At 35.1% G+C, this 14,078-nt stretch overlaps 1 long non-coding RNA gene across 1 annotated transcript; it reads left to right on the plus strand.

The window, feature by feature from the left end:
* Positions 1-12,682: 12,682 nt before the first annotated feature.
* On the plus strand, positions 12,683-13,806 carry LOC125490145. The gene is made up of 2 exons (XR_007267499.1): positions 12,683-13,222; positions 13,526-13,806. It is a non-coding gene; the product is annotated as an uncharacterized LOC125490145 (long non-coding RNA).
* Positions 13,807-14,078: the final 272 nt, after the last annotated feature.

Below are 14,078 nucleotides of genomic sequence, written 5' to 3' on the forward strand. Positions count from 1 at the left end.
TTTTCCCATGATAGGGTATTTAATAGTATTTATTAATAGTTTTATCAACAACATATGAAGACAAAAGTCTTCAACCAGTGCGTCCTGCCAGTGATGACGTATGGTTAACGTGACCATACGTCCCGCTTTGGGCGGGACAGTCCCGCTTTCAAGCTGTGCGTCCCGCTGTCCCCCGCGAGGGCAAAAATGTCCCGCTTTCATAAACAGACCATACGATACCTAAATTTTGTAACTTCACCCATATTTCCTTTTTTTCTTTTAATCACTTGAGACAACTACCTATTTATCTTCTTATCACTTACTCACATAGACTACAGGGAGTAATATGAGTCCGAGTTTCACCGAGACTAAATTTATCTCGCTCACCTACCGATTCCTAACAAAGAAGATATGCGTGGAAGTGCACGTTTTCCTAAAAAGTAATCTGTTTAATACAGAATGAATTCTTTTATCAATGCGAAAATAATATTATATTAAAATATATAAGATGCACTATTGATAAGAACTTTAAATTAAACTACTCAAATTATAAAAAAAAAATCTAAGTATGATGTTTGATAATTTTGTAGCGTCTGGTATGAGAACACCAAAAATTTTTTCCGTATTTGTAATACCGACTATGTACCTAATTTACTAAATATAGTTATAACGTTTTTTTTTAAGATTGAATAGATATAATAATCACGAAGGTTTGTTTTTACGATTGTATATATTGTATACGATAAATAAAATACAGATTTATTATATCACGAAAATATCAAATCCGGACCGAAAATATGGTAATTCGTGATTTGTCAAAAAAGAAACGAACGTTTCAAAATCTTTAGAACCAAAACCTAAAGAAAGCGTTTAGGTGTCGAAAAAGAAAGCGGAGCGAAGCAAAAATAATGTTAAATTGTTAACTAAGTTACATTCGGGGATTTGTGTTTTCGGAATATTAAAACTTCGGGATTCGTTATTTAAACAGTTCGATATAATAAAAAAAACGTATATTTAAAACATCGAAATTATAACATTCGAAAAATTTACTTTGGTTGTTTTAATAAATCTGTTGTTTAAAATTTATTTTATCAGCTTTTCGTAATTCGGAAACTTAAAATTTACTAGAACTATGAAATTCATAATTTAAAAAAATCTTTATTTTCATATTCGTAAAAAAGTAATTCGGATTTATGTAGTGTACCCGTCTGGTATATTTATAAAAAGATAGTAAGCACCTAACTATACCAACTTTACAAATATAAAAAAATGGTCATTCACCATTCATGCATCTCTTTCACATTTCAGTGTTTCATCGTAGGGATTGAACTTTCAATTTATGCACTGAGCAAACTGAGCAAAAAGATAAGAAGATAAGAAAGAAAGGTAATATATGGATATGAAATTCCGCAGGTGTCCCGCTTTGACAAAAAAAATAAATGGTCACGTTACGTATGGTGCAGAGACGTGGACACTGACGGTAGGACTGGTCCACCGATTTAAAGTCGCTCAGCGTGCTATGGAGAGAGCTATGCTTGGGGTTTCTCTGATGGATCGTATCAGAAATGAGGTTATCCGTCAGAGGACTAAGGTTACCGACATAGCTGTCAAAATATGCAAGCTGAAGTGGCAGTGGGCTGGTCATATCTGCCGAAGAACCGATAACCGTTGGGGTAGACGAGTTCTCGAGTGGAGACCACGAACAGGCAAACGCAGCGTGGGACGCCCTCCTGCCCGCTGGACTGACGACCTTAGGCGGGTGGCGGGTAGTGGTTGGATGAGGAAGGCCGAGGACCGAGTGTTGTGGCGCTCCTTGGGAGAGGCCTATGTCCAGCAGTGGATGACTATTGGCTGATGATGAATAGTTTTATGATTGAAAATATAATTTCAAGTACAAAAAATAACCGATATTGTTAATATTACTGGTTGAACTTAGGTCCGATACATTTTTATATCCTAAGCTGTGTTAAACAATAATATACAGACCAGTTTGATGAGTAAGATGACCTTTTGTCGAGTGATACATACATAATACATATTTTTTATCAAGTATATTCATTACTTACAGGACCGGTTGCATTTAGTTTACATTAATATTAAACGTACTAGGTATTTATTTATAGCCGAAACAACTTCTACTTGTACGCAGTACCTTTTTTATTTAATAAATCTGTAACGTTAACTTTCCTTGACCCGAAGTTGGATTTATGAAAATCAATAATTTTCCATGAATTAATACAACTTCAAAGGAAATGCCAATTTAAATAAGCACTCTCTCAAGTACCTACGCCGCCTCCGCCACCGGAACGAAAATAAACCTTGATCTCTACTTACAAGTAGATCGCAATGAACTTTGACATAAGTTGATCAAACTTAACAAAATTATTATTTAATCTGCGAAATCCAAACTTAGTGAAACATATTTTTTTTACAATACCATTGTCAAAACTAGCTTGCATAGGCGATAAGCGCATTGCCCTCAAAAAATTGTTGCAATCCCGATAATTTTTTTGTACAGCACATGCTGAGTTAGAGCCATTTTACTGGCACAATATACAATACAATTATTGTTATTATTATCTTCTTCTATAACTTAACTGTACCAATTGATGTTGTTTTGTATTTTTGATGTGTATTTTGTGAGTAAGTAAGGATGTGTCTCTGTCTATGTCTATGTCACATTGGAGACTTTATATAACATTAAATGTACATTATACAGCGTAGAACAAGAAGTAATATTTACGAAAACAATGTAGTATCTCCATATATGTCCGAGGTAGCCGAAGGTCGGTCGGGTCGCAATGGGTTTTCCGTATAATATCGTAAAAGGTCAAAATACGATTTGTAAAGATTATCGCTTACATTGATTTATCGCACACATGGCCAGTAAAGAATGAAGTGGCTGTTTCTATTCTACATATTAAGCTGCGTACACACCGGGCCAACGAACGCCCAACGAACGCCAACGGTTATCCCAACGATGGATATTTATCATACATAATACAGGGCAGATTGCAGAAACGAAGGCCCGGTGTGTACGCAGTTTTATAGGCATATTTATTATACCTACGTGAGGGATGATTGAGAGTATTGAGACAGCTGAAAAACATCCTACACCCACCATTTGTGCCTTTAAGTAATGTTAACTCAAATACATTCCATATTAACACAAAAAAATATTGTACAACCATCACAGATGATTGAAAATGGACATGATTATAATGATTTTGGCAGCGTTTAGCATATATCTATAATATCTAATATAGCTTTCCCGTGGGAATTCCGGGATAAAAAGTAGCCTATGTTTTTTCCCAGGGCCTAGACCGTATGTATACCAAATTTCATTCTAATCCGTTCAGTAGTTTTGGCGTGAAAGAGTAACAGACAGACAGACAGACAGACACAGTTACTTTCACATTTATAATATTATTAGTAAGGAGATCAATGGTACGGAAGCCCCATTGGTAGAAGATCCAAGAACAAATACCAAAGAAAACCATATTTGATAAGCTATAAGGGACCACTTATTATAGGAGTTGTTCGGCTGATAATTAAAGGATATGTTAAACAAAAGAAAAAAAGGTATCGCATTATAAATCAATTATGCTACGCGAGCGGACAACAGCATTATCAACATCGGCCTATATTTACCGCCATTAGTGAGTGACGCATTGGTCACACCCACTATTATTTTCCTCTGTATTTAACAAAGAGGTGTCATTGGAGTAACAAAAGGCAACATACAATTCATACATCATTCGATCAACTTTCACTTACACATTGATGATGTGTTTTTGCTGTTGTTCATACGTATTGTGATTAAATTATGTACCGAATTGTGTTACTTGCACGTATGAGTATCATTACCATTAATGAACGTCATCATCATCAGCCCGAAATCGTCCAATGCTGGACATATGCCTTTCAAAACGAGCTTCACAGTACTCCGTCCTCAAAATTCCTCAGCGAGCCTTTGTATTTGAGTTAAACTAAAGCTACTGACCTAAGTATGCTATGACCTAATACGTTGTGATAGGTTTGAAAAACTAGTTTCAAAAACATGTTTTTTTCTTCCTAGGTGTTGTGTTTCAGTCACGTTCTATTGAATTTTTAAGGAGTTCCGCAATGTTCAGTTTTTTTCATTATTTTACGCACTAACCGCTTTTTATATGCTCACGTTTAAGTATCTGAAATACGATCTTTGTATGAGCATAAGGTAAGTATTATTACTTGATTAAATAGAGATAATTTAAAAAATACAGCTGTAGAACATTATTAACTTGTATAATGAGCACCACACATAAACTGTTCTACTGTTGCAAAATATTTATTTTTGAATATAAAAAACCTACTCCATTTAAACATAAAAATATATTTAAACATCTTTATAAATAATAGTAATATGAATGGTAATGATAACTTATCATATCACTTTCAATATGGACTATACCTACTTTCAATTTGGATCACAATTCATTTAGGTACGAAGGTGACAAAATTCGCAATTTATTTCAGTAATCCTGATAAGTGTGATAAAAAATATGGCGATTAGATATATATATTTTTAAACCCATAAATTTAAGAATAGAATACCAATAGTCGGCATGAGTTGGCACGAGGGCGTAGCATACTACCGAGATGAAGATCTACTTTTGGAGGCCTAGGATCTGATTTGTGTTATCCAGATTATGATGAAATCATTACATAAATTAGCTGAAGAAAATAAAAATAATTATACTCTGTCCATTATATTATTGGATTTTTGACATTCGAAAACCAACTTTACTTACCAGACTACCAGACATAAGGAAACGTCAAAAATACAATGACATAGTGGAAGCTCTATCTATAGTGTCAAATTCAATACATTTTGAATCTGAAAAACTTTGTCAAAACATGTTTGCGATAGGGGGCCTGAATAGTCGGGCCACCCCACAACCCGTCGCATTGTCAACAGTCATGAGCGAGTGTGAAGCTGAAAATAGGTAAAATTTATAGGTATTTTTTATAAACAAAGATTTTCTCAGTACTTACTATAACTATCAAGCAATTTAAATTATAACTTATTGTTATATTTATACCTGTTATTTCCTTAATTTATGGGTTTCCATTATTATGTTTTATTAATGGAATGGTAAATAGAATATTAGTTAATGTTAGATCGAATTTCATCATTTTTCTCGTTTATCGAACAACTAGTGGGTAGATACTTAAAGATGTCGTGCTATAGTTATTTTAATAATCGTAGACTATGTTTTTTTAGATTACCTAGGGATTATATATTTATATTTGTTTTTAGTACATACATACATTACATACATATGCACTCACGACTGTAATCCCCGAAGGGGTAGTCAGAGGTGGCTCACAAGCGAGCCACCCACTTGTTTTTAGTAATGTCTTCATATTCATTTTCTTTCGATATCTGGTTTATAAAATATGGTATGTGTATATCGCGAACTACTGTGAAATATCTAGTTAATCTACCTATTTTCGTGTAGTTCCAGAAGAACAAAACAAACTTTACCAAAACTAGTCAACATTGAAATTTCAAACAATATGAACAATATTCACACACAAAATTATACGAATTCAACTGCAATGGTTTAAAAAATCGTGAGAAATGGCATTGACCCCCATTAGTTCACGCTTTGTGCTTTGCAACCAACTGAAGCGAGCAGAGTAGAGCTATACATATATTAATACTATTTTTTATATTAAGCCCCTGTTTCACAATGCCTGGTTAGTAGCTACCTATAAGATAAAATACATGCTGTCACTCTCTGTTATTACTTTTTTGACCGTGACAGCATGTATTTTATCTTATAGGTAGCCACTAACCAGACGTTGTGAAACAGGGCCTAAATATTCAATCGACAAGCAGCATTGCTTATCCAACATTTTTTAACATGAAATCATTACGCAATAGACGTGAGATCCATGACCTTTTATTTCTTTATAAAATTATCAATAATCTTATAGACTGTCCTGATCTTCTTGAGAGTATTTCCTTCCCAATTCCTTTCAAATATCCGAGGTACCCAATTAAAAAACTAATGTGTGGACCTAAACCGCGTACAAATTTAGGCTCACATTCACCAGTAAATAGGCTATGTGATCTACATAACATTTATAGCAACAAATTGGATAATGATAATCTTGACATTTTTCACGATTCCTATTATTGTTTTAAGAAAAAAATTCAATGTATGAAAAAATGTTCTTAGTACTTATCTGATTGTTTGTTTTAGTTTTAAAGTATAAATATTTGTGTTCATACTGTGATCTCTGTACTTAGTACTTAGAAAAACCTTTTATATATTTTATTTAACTTCAAAAATTGTTAATTTTATATAAATTTTTATTTTAAGTTGTCATTGATAATTTAAGAATGTTGTGTACACCTTTAATTGGCTTGTACAACGAAATTATAATTTTAATATCTGTCTTAAAAATGTTAGTTGTATAAGCTGCTGGTGTTCCAGTTTAAATAAATAAAATAAAAATAAATAAAAACAAATCTGACGTAACTTGTATGGATCTGACGACAGTCGCTTGTGCTGGATAATTGCGCTAATGTGACGGTCGTAAGGTAGCTGTTGTTGTATTATTCATACATATCTACCAGTGGAAAACGAGCACTTTAATTAAGATACACATTACTTAGCCTTTAATTATTTTAACTTATGCACATACAATGCATGTATTACAGCACCGATTTATTTATTATTTCGTAATTAACTAATTTCGGGCATGTACCTGTATGACCTCCGCTCTATGCTAATGTTACAAATTCATACATGTTTTGAACTAACTGTAGCTCTATGTAGGGTCTTTATCGGTCGTAAATAGATGATACATGGGAAGTTACCCTGCTATAAAAAGGCACAAAATGTTGAAGCAAAATGTTTGATACAAAAACTCACGGGCAATGTAAAAGTTCCACTCACAAAATGCCGACACCAAAGGACCCCAATTTTTTCAAACATTTAGTTTTAAATTTGAAGAAAATGCCGTTTTTGTTGTTTATATGCTGATGCTCTGTTAAAAGTAATTCAATGTTGCAGAAGCCGTCATTAAGCTAGCCTTTTCCGTTTAGGAGTAATTTGGTTTTCTCAGTGGAACCTTTTCATTGCCTGTGAGTGTATTATATTTGTATGATATTGTATTAGTATGCGTGTTATTTACTGTTTTCTCACAAATGTATTGAATAACGTCGTTTGACACTAGTGCAGAAGGTCATCACAGTCTCCTACGGTAGTAGCCTCACCCATTAACTGCTGACTCTAATGATTCACTTTCCGCACTCGTATCACACACAGAGTACTATTTTCCAATCCTATTCCTTGAAAATTACATGCCACTATTGTTCCGAAACTCCTAGTATCGACACTTTCTCTACAAGCAGAAAGTGAAATTCATTCGGAGTAAAAGATGTTTGTGTGGGAGGGACCGACATTTGATATCAGCAATTGTAAGTAATGGGAAATATCATAGGATAATGATGCTAAATAAAATATTACTGTGTAAACGATATCGCCAAAGAGAAATGATTGTAGTTAAAATATTCTATGCACCATAGCAACACAGTCCAATTCATGGTAAGATATTTTATATTCGTTATTTAATAGAATTATACCTACTGTTGTTACGAGACTCTTCATCTTCCCTGCTGAAGACTGAAGGAAAGCCTGGTTGGAATTAGAGTTTTGTTCAGAAATGTTATATTAAATCATTTACATAATCGATTATTGTAGAATCTTGGCTACATACCTATCCGCTAACCGCATACCATAAGTATCATTACAGTTGTAGTAACGCTAACATAATAATATGCCTGTATTAGGGTGCTTTTCCACCAGAGATGTGCTATGCAGCTATGCTGCGAAGATGTGATATCTACGCTACGAAAATATGTGACCGTTTCCACCAATACTACGCTAGGTAGCTGTGCGAGGAAGATGCGCTACGAAGATGCGCCGCCGCAAAGTAGCTGTGCGAGAAAGATGCGCATCTCGAGCTATGCTATGTATCGATAGTAGGGAAACGACGGGGGCGGCGGCGCCATAGCTACACCACTCGCGATGGTCCATAGCACATATCCATAGCACGCATCCATAGCACACATCCATAGCACGCATCATTCCATACAAAAAACATATCTTAGTTGAATCCGTTTCCACCAGTGCTAAGCTATGTGCACCAATAATATGATTGGTGGATATCAAACGCATCCATAGCATCGTAGCATAGCACATCTCTGGTGGAAAAGCACCCTTATCGTGCTTTTCAGTTCTGAAACGCATACATGTACGTAATCCATCATTCATTCGTTTGGCATAGTTCCTGACCGTTCACTTGTCACGTTTAGAAATTGGAAAGTAATTTGCTGGTTCAGTTCAGCGCACGATATCTTTGCGAAGCCCTGACCTTGTAGGGAATTTGTTGTGTACTGACCTTGTTGGTAGACTAAAGAAAATTCATGTTTAAGGATAAAAGTAGGGTTGGAGGGTGAGGTAGGGGTATAAGGGTGGGGGTTGTTACGTTATTAGATATAAAAAATATATTTGTTTTACCGTCTAAATATTATTATTTATCACTGTAGGAGATATTTCTTTGAAAATGCTCAGCTATTTCATCATACATCTACATATTTTAGAACTTTCCTACTCTTCAACCGTGGCTTGTGCACAGCGTGCATAAATGCAGTATTTCATTGCTCAACATAAACATAAATATCTAGCGTGTAAAGATAAAGTATAAATTAGTTTGTTCAGTTGCTATTGCTCCATAGCAACGTATACTCTCTCCTCTTTCCTCTTACGTATTCGAAGCCAAGCTTCAGCTACCCATGTATAGGTACCTATGTATATGTTCCAAATACGTCACCATATTATAGAAGCAATAGTCTCATTCTGCTAACTATTATTCGTGGTAGTCGTGGTTGTCAACATCACTGTAGTTTTCGGATCGTATATCTACCTGTGTTTAGAAACTTCCACCTAACTGAGAAATAAGTTGGCTGGTAGAAATTTTTGATATCCCTGAAGTACGGAGTGCTCAGTGTAAGTTGGCCGATATGTAGCTAAATATAGTTGGCAGAATCGAAGTCTAGAAGCCATACCATCGTAAAAAATGATCGCATCACGCAACGCCTCGCGTCAACATACTCGACTACCTACGTAATGTACTACTTATGTTATAATTTTTTGGTGTGTGGTGCTAGACACCGAATAAAGACTTTTTATCTTTTATCTTTATCTTTTTTACTTGTGCACTATTCGTAATACATAAAACGTATTTTTTGAGTATGCTACCGAATTGACCATTTAAATAAGTAGGTACTGTAGATAGAATTAACTATCATCATCAGCAGCCCGCAATTGTCCGTTACATGACTTCAATAAATATTTCGCCTAAATACTACGCTTACTGACTGGCAATGTATTAGATTTAGTAGGATAAAATAATAATTAAAAAAAATTAAAAACCGACTTCAAAAAACCACTAAAATGTAAGAAATAATTTAAGGTTTACACAAATTCTACTCGTATGTGACAGTACAAATATACCTAAGCAGGAACTGTTCTTTTTTGATGTTGGTGCGGTGACAAAGTAATCTAAAGAAATATGGCACCAACTTCAAAAAAGAACAGTTCCTGCTTAGGTATATTTGTACTGTCACATACGAGTAGAATTTGTGTAAACCTTAAATTATTTCTTACATTTTAGTGGTTTTTTGAAGTCGGTTTTTTAATTTTTTTAATTATTATTTTATTTTATAGTTTTTAGTTTATTTGCAAATAATTTTCAATCAAAAGTAAGGTGCAAATGATACCAAAAAGTCCTACTAATCAATACGAATCATTCAAGCCTAAACACGAAGTATAGTTGCTATATACCGTTGAGGAGTTCCCCTGACTGCCTTCCGTTTCCATCATCAGATCAGCTCAAGGTCACCATCATATTTTTTTGTTATAAGAACTATATTTACGTTCTTAATTTCATTAGAATCGGTTAATATGTGCCCAAAATGGAAATTCATACCCTGTTTTTACCCCTTTACCCACCCTTGCGGGTGAGATAAAATTCTGAAAAAAAAAATGGGACCACCTGGAAGCTCAACCCAATACAACAAAAAAAGAATTTTCAAAATCGGTCCATAAACGGCGGAGTAATCGGTGAACATACATAAAAAAAAATATAAAAAAAAGATCCCGACGAATTGAGAACCTCCTCCTTTTTTTGAAGTCGGTTAAAAACTTAAATATAAATAACATTACAATAAACATTACCGCAAATCTCCATATTAGGTATGGAGATTTCTCTCATTCTCAAAAACATTAGCGTTAGACGCAGTGTGGTCTTTGAAGAACAACAACAAACTTTATCTGACATAAAAATATTTATTTTTTGTCATATCCAGTCAAATACTTCCCACAAGTAGGTATGGGTATGACGTGTGCAGTACAAAGTCTTCCGCTTCTAGCATAGTAATCTTAATACCTCGTTGCATAAGTCTCCGAGCTGCCTAGATACTTAACTACTAACTCTCCTAACCCATTATTTCCATAGTTTTGCTATATACATATCTATACTATGTTTCCGTTTACGTAACTGATTGAAAAGAGTTCTTGAGCGAAGGGAAGTGAGTTTTGAACGTGTCAAAGTGTAGAAAGTCGGTAATTGAGGAAATTTCAATCAAGATGGTTTCCAATTTAAATCGGCAACAAAAATAAGTTTTTAATTGTAACTTTAATTATTTTTGTTATCTACCAATAGACACAAGTTTCGCCAGTTTATAAACATTCTTCATAACAAAGGATTCTGTTCTGAACACAATCGACCTCTACAGAAATCATTTAAATGTTTAGCCCAATGCTGCAAATATATTCGCCTATTGGACGCTCCAGATTGAGTGCCCCAATAAGAACTAACCGGTGTGGAAAAGTCGGAAACTATAAAACATAAATATTACGCCATTTTAAACATATTTTTTTACATATTTAGAGCACTAAAGTAGTAAACAGGTCGACGACGTCGTAGTCTATTTTTATGTTCATAAAGTATGTTTTAACAAGGAAAATAATATGGTTATGATAAAGATACTCAGAATTCTAACGCTGTTAAGAAGATTAATATCAGTAGTGTGTTTCCTGTTGTTGTTAATTTAAATTCTTACCTATATTCCGAAAACTCTGTGACTTGGATCACAATATAGGACCAAGCCATATTAACTAAATTATGGCGTCACTACACTACTCACTATATTGTATATGTCTAGTATTTTCCTTTCGCAAGTGGTCATTACGATTGACGGTATTCAGTTCTGGAGAAATCAGGCGAAAGTGTTAATGCAGCGCGCAAGGCGAATTGTCCAATAGTTCATGATATCTGTCGTAATATTCGTAACAGATCATTATATTTCGTGGATAGAATTATCATATTCGTTTAAGATTTATGTTATTTTCATGTAGTCCCTAACCTACCCTATACTTCAAGAGCCTATAAAACGAGGTCAATGTCTAGAAGACTGCCATCTTTTGTACGCCTCAACCACCCGAAGAGAGATAAATTCACAAAGAAAGTGCCTCATCATGATTCAACCTATTAAAAAAAAACATGTGTATTTTTTGGTATACCTATATCTGATCTGAACTGCCATACTACATAGTAAATCATTATAAATAGGCCCCATGCCACTAATCTTCGGTTTGATTCTATTTGTAACACATATAGTATTTACTCCATTAGCATAAAAATCTTTTGACACGTATTTTTTAAAGTGATTCTTGTGTGAAATGATGTAATTGTGATCGTACCCTCCTGGGAACCAAGTTTCGAAACAGAAAGCCAAGCCGCAGTGATCGATTGAACCAAACCGAGCTAGGGACGAGAAAGTCTCGGAAACTGGGCTACTAGGGTACTCGGTGGCTCCTCTCCATGTACGGTACACTTATTCTTATTATTTCTAGTAAGATTATGTTACGAAGAATGTGCTAAAAAAGGGCCTGAAGGCAGGCGTAATAGAGGAAGAGCAAGGAAATATGCGTGCATTTATGGGAAAAAGTTAACTGTGATGTGAATGAGAGCATAGCATAGCAGAGTACATTGCGTGACATAACATAATCACTCGAAAAGCCGTCCCTAAATAAGGATTTAGATGTGTTAAAAAATTCAGTTATCTTTTTGGCTACTGGAGATAGATCTGTCTCCTGAAGCGTCATGTGGTCACTCTGTCATCAGACATCCTCATCCGGGTAATAATACAGGGGGGTCACCATATTTTATGACGAAAAACTAAGTTTCGGAGCACTGCTGCGCGAGCCACGACTCTGTCTGACATTGTATTAGGCCTGGGTCTCCTATTTACGCCGTAGAAGATCGCGTCCAGCGTCACGCCGTAGGCCGCGTCACAATGCTCATTATGTCTACGCGCCAACGTCGGCGTGTGAGGGAGACCGCATCAGTACATTTCTATAGTGAGCATCGTGACGCGGCCTACGGCGTGACGCTGGACGCGATCTACGGCGTAAATAGGAGACCCGGGCCTTAGACGTGCCGATTGCACCACAGCTCTCGTTCGTTCGTTTTTCAGTAGTGTAGAGTAACCCCCACCCCCAGCTCTAAAGTGAAGCAGAGGGCCCGATAACTACGTTTGCTCATTCGACCTCTACACTAGAAAATGATTTTCCTCAACAGTTACCGGCATTGCTATCACATAACTCTGAAAGACATTGAACTTTGAAAGACAGCGCTGTCCAATGGCTATTGCTTTGGTGGTATCACATAACATTGGTGAATGGTAGAGTGAACGACTGGCTTTGCCAAACTGAAAGCCATTTGACCGTAAATACACTTGTGCACTTTTTGTTTTCAGACATACCGTTGCGTTTTGTTCTCAAATTACATAATAGTTTAGATAGAAAAAAATCAGTCCAGAATAAATTATATTCATTAAATCCTTAAATAAAGATGATATCGAGCGATTATTTATCTTATAGATACTATAAGATAAATATTTATAATTTTTTTACGATAATAATTTATTTTTCTCAACATAATTATTTATAATGGTTAAACAAACCGCTTTACTAAATGTCAATTACACCCAACATAAACAACTAAGTTTTCGTAAATTTTCGTGTTTTCTTTTATCTGAAGTGTTTTCCACGTGTTTTCCTCTTTGTTTGAAATATATACGAGTAGGTATTTACTGCCGGAGCCGGATTTTATGCAAAAAGTAAGTAAAGTTTAGTTTGTACAACATATTTTCATTGTAGAATCATGCTACCTACTTTAATATCAAAATCACTTAAAATTACATTTACTAAATAACTTTCAATAGTGCACCTTTGCCTACCCCGTCAAGGAGCAGAGGCGTAGATGTGTCTGTTTATGTTAAGTAGGGTTATAAATACCTAAGGTATTTCATTATTATTTTTAAAATATGCTAGTGTCTGCCCTTTGATTTGAGACGAGCTAGCTCGGATTTTATGTGGTCCATTAAAAAATAAGTAATGTAACATATAATTTTTATTTTCAGCTGTTGGAAGGGGTTGGTTAGGCGGTACGTGCTCGGCTCGTGGAGCTGGAGGAGCGTCGGCTCCGCCAGAGGGATCGTCGCATCGACGTTGAGGAGCGTCGGCTGGCTGTGGAGACGCAACGAGTCACCGTGGAGACGCAACAACTCGCCGCCGTGGAGGAGTGACGAATCGCCTTTGTTCAGGAACGCCAACTCGCCCCCTATAACATGATATAATATACTTACTGTGATTTTTATTATTTAATTGTAATATTGCTATAATATACTGTGATTTTTATGTAGATCCAAGGTAAATTATTATAATGACTGTTTAGATAATAAATACAACAAATTAATACATACTTAACTGTGATTTTTATGTAGATCTAAGGTAAATTATTAAAATGGCCATGTTTAGGTAATAAATGCAACAAATAAATACATAATATTATAGGTACATTTTTATGCGAGAGGCCTATATAGTTAGGTGATACTAGGCCCAATTTTTTTCTGGTAAGTACATTCCATTCCCATAAAAGGCAACAGCAGTAAGAATCTAAAAAAAACAAAAAAA

This window comes from Plutella xylostella, chromosome 21 (genome assembly GCF_932276165.1).
Source record: "Plutella xylostella chromosome 21, ilPluXylo3.1, whole genome shotgun sequence".
Taxonomy (NCBI): domain Eukaryota; kingdom Metazoa; phylum Arthropoda; class Insecta; order Lepidoptera; family Plutellidae; genus Plutella; species Plutella xylostella.